Genomic DNA, 12,523 nt, shown 5'->3' with positions numbered 1-12,523 from the left:
GTTGAGTATGTACAGTTGTATGTACGTACATTTATATGTATGTATGTATGTATGTATGTATGTATGTATGTATGTATGTATGTACGTACATTTATATGTATGTACACACATCTGTACATACCTACATACAGATGTGTGTATGTATGTATGTATGTATGTATGTATGTATGTATGTACATATGTATGTATGTATGTATGTATGTATGTATGTATGTATGTATGTATGTATGTATGTATGTGTGTATGTATGTATGTATGTACAGTTGTATGTATGTACATATGTATGTACGTATGCATGTATGTATGTATGTATGTATGTATGTATGTATGTATGTATGTATGTATGTACACACATCTGTACATACCTACGTACAGATGTGTGTACGTATGTTCCTATGTTTGTATGTATGTACATACTGTATGTCTGTACGTATGTATGTATGTATGTATGTACACACATCTGTACATACGTACCTACATACAGATGTGTGTACGTATGTTCCTATGTTTGTATGTATGTACATATGCATGTATTGGATGTATGTATGCACACACATCTGTACATATGTGCATGCATGTGCATATGTACACAAGTGTGTGTATGTACATGTGTGCATAAGAAAGTACTATTCAATCGTGTATGTAAGTATGCATGCATGCATGCATGTATCTATGAATGTAGGTATCTCTATATGTATGTATATATGTATGTATGCATGTATGTAATATGCGAGTTGAAAATGGCAATCAAATTCCAAAGTGCTCCCGAAATGAAACTTATTAGAGGCTTTTTAATGTCTTGGTTGTTGGTGGGCTCAGACGAGGATGAGTTTGTAAGGAAAAACACATGAAGACCAGCTGTTAAACCAAAAATGCTTATCGCATACCACAAGTTGTTAACAAGTAGTGAGGAATAAAGAATAGTGCACCTTTAAGCTTCATAGTTACCACAGAACAGATGGGATCTCTTTTAAAATGTGTGGGGTTGTTGTTGCAAGTGAGCAATAATCCCTCAAATTAGGAGAAAAGCTCACTCAAAAGAAATGAAACTATGCACTCAATTGACCTTTGACTGTGACACTCCTGAGTAGGATATCATTCAAGATCAGCAGGGTGTTTACTTTGATTCAAATCACCCAAACACGCTGACCCCTTAAAATCCAGGTTTTTGTTGCTTGGTGAAAATCATCAGCATCACGCCATTGAGGCTGACTAATATCCAAAATATTGTTTTTCTCCAATTAGACAAACTGCCCACAGCAAATTCTGCTATCAAGTACAACATTGACGTATTCCCGCAACATAAATTATTCCATCAGGAGAAAACTCAACACCGAAAACGTGGATTCTGGCTGTTTCTGACCACGCGGCTGCTGATTACATCTGATCAACCCTCTCATTGACTTCCATTATAAAACTTGTCACGTAATGTGTTCATGACTCATAAGCTCCAAAGTCCTCAGCTGTGTGTTCCTTTGGGGTTTATCCAAGGTAGTGATTCGAAGGAGGTGACTAAGCAACAGGACCCATAAGAAGAGTTGGGGATCTGTGTAATTATTGTTTATTTGTGCTTATTTTCATTTAATGGGGGAGGTTTTACTAACGGCTTGTGCAAACACGTTCTCTTCTTAGTAGTCAATTGGTGAAATCACTTTAATTAAGGTCAAAAGGGGTTTATTTTCTCAAGATTAGTGGGCTTGCTTAACCACCTGATGAGAACTTGTTACCTGCCTTGACCTTTCCTTGAGGACTTATTACTGCCCTTATTGCTCTATTACTTTTGTTTTGGTTTTATTGCTTACTTTATTATTTGCTCGATTATGGAATGTAGTCTGCTCGGGGAAGTGAACGGAATAAAATTTTCATTGTGTGGTATTACTATGCATAGGACAATAAAACTCTTGAATCTTGGAATCTTCTTAATGAAAGTGCTGATTTAAGTGATTTTGTACCCGATCTTGCGAGAATGACATTTCTTGTCGATGCACTGCTTTGTTAACGCTCAGCAAAACAATAAAACACATCGCCAAACGGCGTAAGAAGGCCTGCAAACTTCAAAATACTAAACCTTACCATAATAAGATATGAACACAAATGCCTTGGTATGCTTTTATTTTGAAGTTGCATCCGGCCGTGTGTTGCATCATAACACTTTCTTTTTCACAAACTGTTGCTCCTGGAGTGAGCCACAAGTCACGACCACTGATATAAACAACACAACCTTGTTCTGAAATCACATAAATCACCAATAGAGGGCACATAAAAACAGCTTTACATTTTATTGTAGGGCCTGTTTCCAGCATTTAGATCAGCATATAGCATAAATTAGCTGCTAGCTAGCAGCATTCAAGAGCTCCCAAGAACACTTGAATGGTTTTTCAAATGAATAAACGTTAATGCACACTTTCATGCTGACGGTCTAATACAGATGCCGTTCCTACTGATTACTTTTTAAGAAAACAGGCTGATTGTGGTTTTTTTTGGTTCCGATGTCACCTTGTGTCATTGATAAAACCTATCGGGTTAGTACCTCACTTTAAAGTTATGTAAAACATGTCGGTTGCCAAACAAGTTATAAAAGTTGGTCATTCATAAAGAACTAATTCATGCCCTTAAGACATATTTATTCTTCTTTGACGAATCCAAACATTCAATCTCAGGTACTAATTTAAAGGATATATATATATATATATATATATATATATATATATTTTTTTTTTTTTTTTTTCCATCCAAATATAAAAATACTCAAAAGGTACAGCACTTAGGAAGAACAGGTTGCTCTATGTACTTTCAAATCATCAGTGGTGATATGTTGGTTTTAAGATGGAAAATATTTGCAGATAAATTAATGTTACTTTGTCTTCTTTTATTTTCTTCTTTTTTATGTTTACTTTTGCAAGCTAGATCATTGAGTCGGCTCATTTAAAAAAACATTTTCAAATTAAGCATTATTTTATGTTAGAAATTTTGCAAAATTCTTGTCTTGTTCTAGAGGACATTACCCTGAGACATCTCATTTTGTGGGATTTATTTCTTGTCCCATCTTTATATGCAGGACAAAGCTCTGAAATGAATTATATATCGTAGACCTCGCCCCTTGGTTGAATACGATATTGCAAATTGACTAAAATTTGTGTTGCATAGTCAGGAATCCAGATGAATAAATTTATAGAAAGGATTTTTTTTCTCCCTCTATAATTTAGAAGGCTTCCTCTTTGCGTCTGAGTCACTTAATCACTCACGAATCTGGCTATGAAAGGTGGTCATTGTCATTTCCACCTCAAGACATTACAATCCTAATTATTTTGTAAACCTGTCTCTGTTCCACAACGTGCCCCTCAATTAAGGTGATGTTTTTACTCCAGACTGTGTAAACCAAGTTGGAATTATACATTGCAGCACGCAGACTCACTGGTTAAAAGCCACAGACATATTTGTTCGTTGCTTCGGTGGAAAATGTGACTGCGGAAGAAATTTGCAGGTTCTTTAAAATGACCCAATTCCTGTTTTTCAGATGGGTTTTAATCATTCGGGACACAAATCCGCGAGAGAAAACGTGCACTGTGCCTGCCCACCAAAAGCAATCAAGAGTGAAAACCGAATGTCTTAGAAGTTGCTGGGACTGGTGCTTGGATTTACAGTGTGGCGTAGGTGCAACTCGGAACACCCGTCTGTAAAACATCCCGTGCCTGTTCTTAAAAAAAAAAAAAAAAAAACCTGCTAAACACACACATGCACACTATAAAGCAGGGATGCCAGTTAACTGCCAGGACTGATGGATGCATGTGTGAAATAGCACGTTTAGCAAAGCAGAACTAATCACTCATAGTCAAACATATTTAAAGTCATTTATAACGCCCACGGTAAAAAGGTAAGTGAAAAAGTTTCAGCTGTTTGTATTTCATCACCTCTTTTACTCCGGTCAACTAGCTCAGATCTTGTGAGATTGAGTGTGAACTGTGAAAAAATGCAATTGGCAGTGCATATAGATTTTGATGCATTGAGCAGAGGTGAATTGAATGTCATATGAAAAAAAAAAGTGGATTAAAGTAGAAACATACTTTGGGTCTCTTTTCTAATGCAGTGGACCCCTGTGTTACGAGATTAATCCATTCTGTGGTTGGGCTCGTAAGGCAAATTCACCGTATGACGGGCAAACCAAACCTATGTTAAATAGCTAATGCGTTTAGAACCCCAAGGTAAAAACATCAAAATTGAACATACATATTCAAAATTGGTAACAAAATAGTATACTAAGTACTATGTATATACTGTGTACATGTATACAATCAGAAAACATCATAAATACAAAACAAAGAAAGGATTTATTTACCTTTGAGTGGCGCTTGTTATGCCCATATTCCCTAGTAAGGGTAACCTAGGCTAGGCTAGCTTCGTATTTCTTGATTATCTCCAGCTTCGTTTCTATATAAAGCATCTTCTTATTTCTCTCTTTAACATCACTGGCAATCTTGGGACCTTTGGCTAACCCTTTCCACTTCGAATTAAGCAGTAAAATGCACAATAAATACGGTTTTGTAACCACTCAGAATCAAACAAAGCTTTACTGTTCCGCCATTTTGAAAAGAGTGAGGTCAACCAATAGCAAACCAGCATCTCCTTCAGGAGACGATGACCAATAGCAGACCAGCATTGTAGTGACGCGTTGCATGGAAGCAGTTTGATGGCAATAGTAAATAAGTGCAATTACCTAAAAACGCCAGCAGATGGAGGCTAAACAACACAAATACAGCCAACCCCCTAGGGTCATGACAGTTGTTTTTTGTCGCAAAACCGGGAAAAGAGAAAAACCATAAAGAGGGGATGAAAACATTCAGTATTCCACATTGCAACATGAAAAAAAACGTAAGCCAGGGATGCTGTAACACGGGGGTCCACTGTATTCTTAATTCAGACTTGTGTCCACATCTCTAGGAATACAATCACAAATTAAAAAAAAAATATTTACCATAGTTCTCAGAGTACAAGACAACCTCGCTCATAATTCGACCCACCCCTTATTTACTTCAGTTTGGGTGAATTTGACAAAAACATGATTATAAGTATACCCCCGACTTTAGTGATTTCAAGCCCACGTTCATGGGCTGAAGGAGCCAAGTCAAGCCATCTTTTCCCTTTCATAATGCGTCAAAGTCCGCTGAACAAAAAATGACCTCCGCACGTGACGAAAGTGCATTTTGCAACATTGTTTGCAAACATTCTAAAACTGATGCATACTATATCAAATTAGAGGTGTATATAATAATTTTGAGCCTTGTTATTGACATGTTACTTATTTTGCATTCAAATTAATGTTATTCAAACAGATATGTGGAAAAAAAACTTATCTGTGTTGAGTTATGTGGTTAAAAGTCGACTCCCCGAATATGGGGGTTAAAAATTAGGAAAAAAAAAAAAAAAACTCAACTTGTGCTCAGAAAAATACGGCACCCATACTGCCTTTCTGCTCATTATGTGTCATTCACTCAAAGGAACACAGTTGGAATAAAGCAATGAAGAGAATTCTGGATTTGTAGGTGCTACACAGAACTTTCAGATTGGATCATGGATGATGCGACCAAATGCTTTACAGCTGTGCTTGAAGCGTGGGTCACATTATCACGCTCTCTTGTGTGAGGAACATATGGCATTTTGAGGCAACTTCAATACAGTACCCTTTGCAATGTGCTCTACATTCACCATAATAAATCTTCATTTGTAGCGGTATCTCTAGATATATTTCATTCAGCAACTCTAGAAGATAGATTGCGTAGTATCATCTGTTTTATTTCTGACATATTTCTGCCATAAAATTGACTCACGAATGACAAGACCCACCTGTATAAAATGTAACAAAATAAAGGCATACAAAGGGGTCACTATAACAGGGTTTAGCAAAGGGTTGCGTCGTGTTCCAATTAATTTGCTCTTAAGTTGAAAAGAAAAAAAATGTGTTCCTGTCTTTGATTTGCTGATATTTAAATAAACCCTGTTGAAGTCATCATTTAAAATGAAATCCCAAAGACATAGTTCTACCTTTTTTAATAAGTATTTTCTAAAAGTATTCTTATCTTTTTCCATTTTTGACAAGCACTAAAGTTATTTATCAGGATTATTTTAATGTATAAAGTAACTGATTGCTTTAGTACCAAAAACAATTTATTAATTTTGTACTTAAGTGCCTAAAGCACTCATTTACTCAACACGTAAATCAGTAATAACTTAATTCACAAGCCACTTTTAAATCATATTTTTGCCAAACTGCAGAAAAATACAAATAGAGAAACTCAAATATGTTATAAAAGTACCTGATATTGAATGTAAAAAAAGTAAAACTATTTTTGGGGTTGAATGAGCTAAGAACCACTGAAGCAGAGTAACTCTCAAACATGTCCAATTATGATATTTAAGGCCATAATATTCAACTCCTATTCTGTCGCTAGAGCTCTATATACTGATTATACAGTAGTTGGTGACTGTACAACATGCCCCTAATGGAAGTAGACAATAACAGTAAATCACACCCTTTTGGAAGGTTGCAAAATCCTGCTAACAAATAGCAACGAGAAGATGACCTGCAGTGCAGTTTTGCACTAGGTGGAGGTAATATACGATACATGCAAATATTCTGTAATGTACGGCAAGGTTGTAAACAAGACGATGAAGGCATGCACAATGTTTCCCTCTAAGAAAGCCTTTTATGACCAATCAAGCAAGAGTCATACTCTGCAAGTTCAAATCAGACCTTTGTCTACAATTTCACAATTTCCCTAATTTCATGGTCAGGTGCATTAAAAAAGATGTGATCCGTTAACATAGCTGACAGCCATATAAAACTCGAGGCCCTCCTTCAAGCTTATGCTTAATCTAACAATCAGACAGATGAAGACAGAAAAGCTACAGAGATTAATTTAAACGTTACTGTACTCGAATTTAAGACCTGTATCAAATGTTGCGCGCTGATTGAGAGGAGCAAATCCGTGAAAACGACCTTTTACATCGTGCATGTGTACCTAATGATGCGTCTGGTCATTCGATTCCTCTAAGTGAAATTGTCCAATCAAACCAAATAGTAACACAATCAACTAAATGCAGTATATACTGTAGCTCTAGCACACTTGACTGTCATGTTGCAAGTCTAACAAGGCAGTTAAGGTTATTTTACAGACCTACAAACATTGCCTACCAAGATGTGTATACTAGCCAAGGAAGTGTTTACTGAGTAAATAAATAAAATGAGAAGTGGGACCACTTGCATCTCTTTTCAGTCATATTCATACAACACGTCAGTGAAGTCTTTTGGACCTGAATGGTGTTTTCGAGCATACAGTATATTGTGAATATGACTTTTTAAGGTGGCTTGTGTGAGTAAGTAGTAATAAATGAGTCAATTTTTATTCTTTTCAAATTAAGAACAAATTAACTGGAAAATAAAGCAACTTATTGCTAAATTGCTTTTTTTGTGACTCTTTTGGTTGCTTTTATTTTGATTTTATTCAATTTTTTATGGATGAGCATTGTCAGAAATGGTGATTTTGCACTTTAAATAAATCGATTGACTGATTAATGGCACAATTTTTTGACAGAAAAACCAGAAATTAAGCAGACGATGCTACACAATCCATCTTCTGGAATTCCTGCTTGTTAAATTATTAAACTTTGGAATTACTGTGCACTTCTTCACTTCTATCCACAATACATGGTGCAGTACACTTTATGAATGAAAGGTTTTGTCTAGTATCTACAAAAAGCTTGGCTGTATTCAAAAACCAAAGCTGCCATGTTTAGTAAGATAATAACAAACATGACTGTGGTCTTAATGAAGATGTTTACGTCCTTGTAATGTGACCCAGATGCTGTGGTATTTGCTCACTCATTTCTCTATTTATTTGTTGTCGAGCTTACTTGGTATTTACACTTTACAGAAGTGAATGTCAGGATTCATATGTGGCATGAAAGTCAATTTAGAATAAAAAAATAAAGACGATAGCAGGCGATCTAATTAAACGTATGAGGGTTCGTGAGAATTTGCGAGGAAGCGGATGCACGGCCGCTGAGCAAACACCGCGCGAGCGCGACACCAGACGTTCCTACCACGAGACCTGCTATGGTGCGCTCACGCTGCAATGATAGAAAGGCTAATTTACAGGTGGAGAACAGGAGCTGTGTTCTGCTTCCTGCATCTTGGACGGAGCTCTGAGGGGCTGTTGTGCGCACGTACTGTATATTTTTTATGGCAATGCGGCACGACAACACTGCCGCCACCGCTGTGATCTTATATTAAAAATGCTCCTAAAGCATTGAAAAGCTGCTAATATTTTGAGAAAGCCTCTACTGTTTTCATTATTTTTTGTAGGAAATATTGCTGCAGAGCATCTAGGGAAATGTGGGAAACCTGAAAAGAACACTTACTTTACATCTACACATGCGACACGAAAGCTGTTTTCATCACTCCAGGGTGAAGCTTGAGTTCCAAAGTCCTCCTAGGTGTGAATGAGAGCAATTATGTGAACCCGATGGGTGTTTTTTTTTAAACTACCATGGATGTTCATTAAGGTCAAATAGCCACTTTTCAGCATAAAACTGTCCATGTATATGACAAACTCTGGAAAAAAGGGTTGGTGGATAAAGTTTTGTGTAGATGATAACTGTAAATTGTGTGGACAAAAATACAGATTTTGAAATGTTCTCCTCCCAAAAACCCTTCTTTAGATCTCTATGATTTTCCAGGAGCCAAAAGGTTTTAATTATAGTTGAAGTGAGTGTAAATAAAGAATTAGTTCATGACGTACATTGTTGCTAACGTGTTTGCGCAACTAGCTACATAGCGCTTCTCGGTAGAGCTGTCCCAAAAAATAGGGAGGTCCAGATCCCAAACGAACATCATTTCTCAAAGGCTTCATATAAATGCGCATCGCAACCAATAAAAGGTGAAAATACACCGTTACCCTCCAGCACGAAATCAAACAGAAAACGAACTTCCATACTGCTGACAAAAATATGGAATTTGCAATTTTTCCCAAAAAATACCCTTCTTAAGATCTCTATTTTGATTTCCCAGCAGCCAAAAGGTTACAATTGTACGGGTAGTTAAAGGGTATGAAAATAATAAATCAAACAGAAAACAAATTAACCTACTGCTGTGGTCATTCTAATGAGGGGCAAAGATAGTGGCTTTCTTGAGCTAGTCAAGCTTCATGTAAGGTTGCAATTGTTCTTAAGATGTCTTTAAGACATTCTGAAATAGGCTTGATTGTCCTAAAACATTCCAAATCCAAAATGGTTTTTTTTTTCAAGTTCGCAATTGGTCTTAAGATGTTCTTAAGACATTCTGAAACAGTCTTAATTGTTCTGAATGAGTCTTAACTATCTCAAAATGGTTTAAGGTCTTCAAAATCTGGTATTCCACTGAGGGGTGAAGGTAGCAGCTCTTTTAATCTCCTGCAGCATTCATCGAAGTTCAACGGAGGTCAACAAAGGCCACCACAGGTTCACCGGAGGTCGACAGACTTTGCTGTTGTTCAACATGTTCAAAATTTCCTTGCAACAAGAAACCTCCAGTGACCTTGAAAAGACCCTGGAGGAGATCCAAACAGCCACTTCTGCGGTCTCTCGCCAATGTTCTCCGCTCATTGTGACCTTTAACCCTTTACTGGGCACAGCGCCCGTTTTCGGCCATTAGTCTAAACAGGCAAAAAGTCCGAAAGCGTCCGTAACAGCTATTGCTTAAATTCTAACATTTCTTTAAAATCCAGAAAATTCTTGCCTTTTTAGGACTTAAAAATAGGAAAACGTGTGCCTAATAAACGCCGTTTTTGTATGTTTAGAGACTATCAGTGCTGTGCCCAGTAAGGGATTAATGAACCTTGACGAACCCCTGACGTCAATGTACGTCAACACTTGCAAAAATGTGCACCTCAGTGAGAATACGCAAATGTGCGTATCAGTTCGAGGTGTCAATTTATGGAACTATCAAATAGAACTGAAAATATGTGAATCAATGGCTGTGCTCAAAAAGAGTTAAAACAATATATTATTAAAAAAATATATGTCTAAATTCAATAAAAGAATGTATAAAATTTTAGGTAAATTTGTGTTGTGTAAATTGTATATACAGTACACAGTATATGTGATTTTATTTATGTATTTGTGATTGTATATGAATTATGTAGAATGTGTTATTATGTTCAGTAAAATAAACTATCAAACAAAATGACAAGAAAAGATGCTATTGAAGTATTTATTTAGATTTTTAACTGCAATTTAACTAACAGATATGCATCCATCCATCCATTTTCTAGAAATGTGTTGGGACTAAACATGCAGGAATGTTCAGTCTGTTGCAAAAAAAAACAAAAAACAATTAAACAACATAAAAAAACTTATAAACTTCATATACCATCTTTTTGCGTAAAGATATGATGTTATTATCTGCGGCTTATAGTCTGGTGCGGCTTATCCGTGGGAAAAATCTTTTTTTTTTTTTGCTCATATTTTGATCCTGCGGCTTATATAGCGATGCCCCTTATAGTCCAGAAAATACGGTACATATCACTTAGTAACAGTAAAAAAACAGTAAAAAAAAAAAGTCTTTACTACTTTTTCTTTTTTATCTAAGATTCTCATTTTTTTTCTGCTTTTACTTAAACATATTGGGAAAATCCTGATTAAAAACACTGTAGATAATGGCTTTTATGATGGCAAAAGTTTGACAATAAATTTGTTCTTGTTATTTTGAAATATCAACAAATGATTGTGGTAATCCTTAGAGGATCACTTGTATTTCCAAAACGGCTAAAAATGTGCGCTTTGGAACCCCAGGTGAATGTTGCGCCAATGATGAGACATGGCAGTTGAGGCACAGGGGTGTGGCAGATAGCAGAGCACTCATTTTCTTTGCAAAGGGGAGGAACAACATCAACAGGGATATCCCTCCACTATTTCCATGTGCAGCAATGAGAAACATGGGATGTTGAAAGGTGACCAGGAAGGCCAGCGCTGGACGTAATTGCTGCCTATGCTGAGGCGTGGAGGCCTAACCTCTAATTTCCCTTGAATAATGTCGCAGTGTCGGACAGCGAGCCAGAAAAAGTGGCACTTTCTTTTCTAAGAGGGTTTGCGGCCCAGCTAATACGCTCAGCTGTGGCTCCAAGACCAAAAGCCCTGGAGGGACCAGACCTTACTACAGCTTCCCAGCCTTTCCCTTGCGCTCCACAAGGTTCACCATCAGGTTCACGCAGCTAAGTGTGACTGTGTTTTATTTCAGCTTGAATGTTAAACATCCTGGCACAATGTCAACAATATTAGAAAAGAATAACCTAGGGGCAATGTGGTTCGGACTAGTTTAACCCTTGTGCAGTATTTTGAACTTTTTTTGTTACTTTCTTCCACATCATTATTGCATTATTTTTAGCCAAGGGATGGAACTTTACTGGAAGTGCGATCACGAAGTTGATTGGGCCATTTCCATCTTTGAACTGTCACCACCTGGGTGAAATTTCAGCTCCACTGTGGCTTATTTCCACGCTTTCCCTTTGATGTAAAGATCAAAGGATTGGGTGAAATAACGCACATATGGTTTACTCAACAAGGTGGTGCATAGGCAATAATTGCGTTTTTCCAATTAATATTTATGGTAGGTTTCATTTTTAGGTGAAAAGAGTCAAGAATTAATTATTACAATTTTGAAATTTATTTGGACTGGTTCAGCCATTTTTTTTCTATAACTTGAAAGATTTCCTGCATTGTTTTTTTTTTTCTTTTTCACTACTCCTATTTAAAATGATATTTTTCTTTTAAATCCGGACACATCAAAAGCTGAGGAGGTTCCATGGTACTGCTTTAAAAGAACATACAGGGTGCTAACTAAAAAGTAACAAAAAATCAATAATCATCCTTATTCTAATCGGAATCATTTTGCAGCAAATGACTGATATTGTTTATAACACGGGAAAGCAAAAGTAAAGATAAGATTAAAAGGCAACCAAGCCGCTATTTTAGGATATGAATTCAAGTTACTGACCATCTGGAAAATAAGAAACAAAACATTAAGACCCCCCCGTTATTCATGCCTGTATTTTTTTATAATTACTTCAGTGATAAAAATTGTATGAGCAATCCCTAATACTTTCTCATAAGATGGTTGGCCTCAATGTTTTGAAAATAGTTTTTCAAAATAAGGTTTCCTGGATGAAATTAAAATGTTTCAAAACAGTTCACGTTGTTTTGGAATGCGTTTTGGGTTCCTCCAAATTGTCTTAGTTTGGGCAGGAAGTTGCTTTTTCATGCACAACCCACCATGCATCATGCACCTTCACTTGACCCCATCTAACAGCTGGGAGTGGTTTAAACGAAAAAGTGGTTTAAAAGATTGATGGAGATTTTGGGCCATGTTGTTCCAAAGTTCTGCTTTTTTTTCTATTACACAGTTAATATAAATCTGAAATGCCAAAGTAGCGTCCATGGCATTAAGATCAATGGAATTAAAATAGACTGACAAACATGAGAGAACAATGTGCCA

This window comes from Hippichthys cyanospilos, chromosome 19, assembly GCF_059441005.1.
Source record: "Hippichthys cyanospilos isolate Australia breed blue-spotted pipefish chromosome 19, RoL_Hcya_1.0, whole genome shotgun sequence".
Classification (NCBI taxonomy): Eukaryota; Metazoa; Chordata; class Actinopteri; order Syngnathiformes; family Syngnathidae; genus Hippichthys; species Hippichthys cyanospilos.
Note: the sequence above shows the minus strand (reverse complement) of the source record.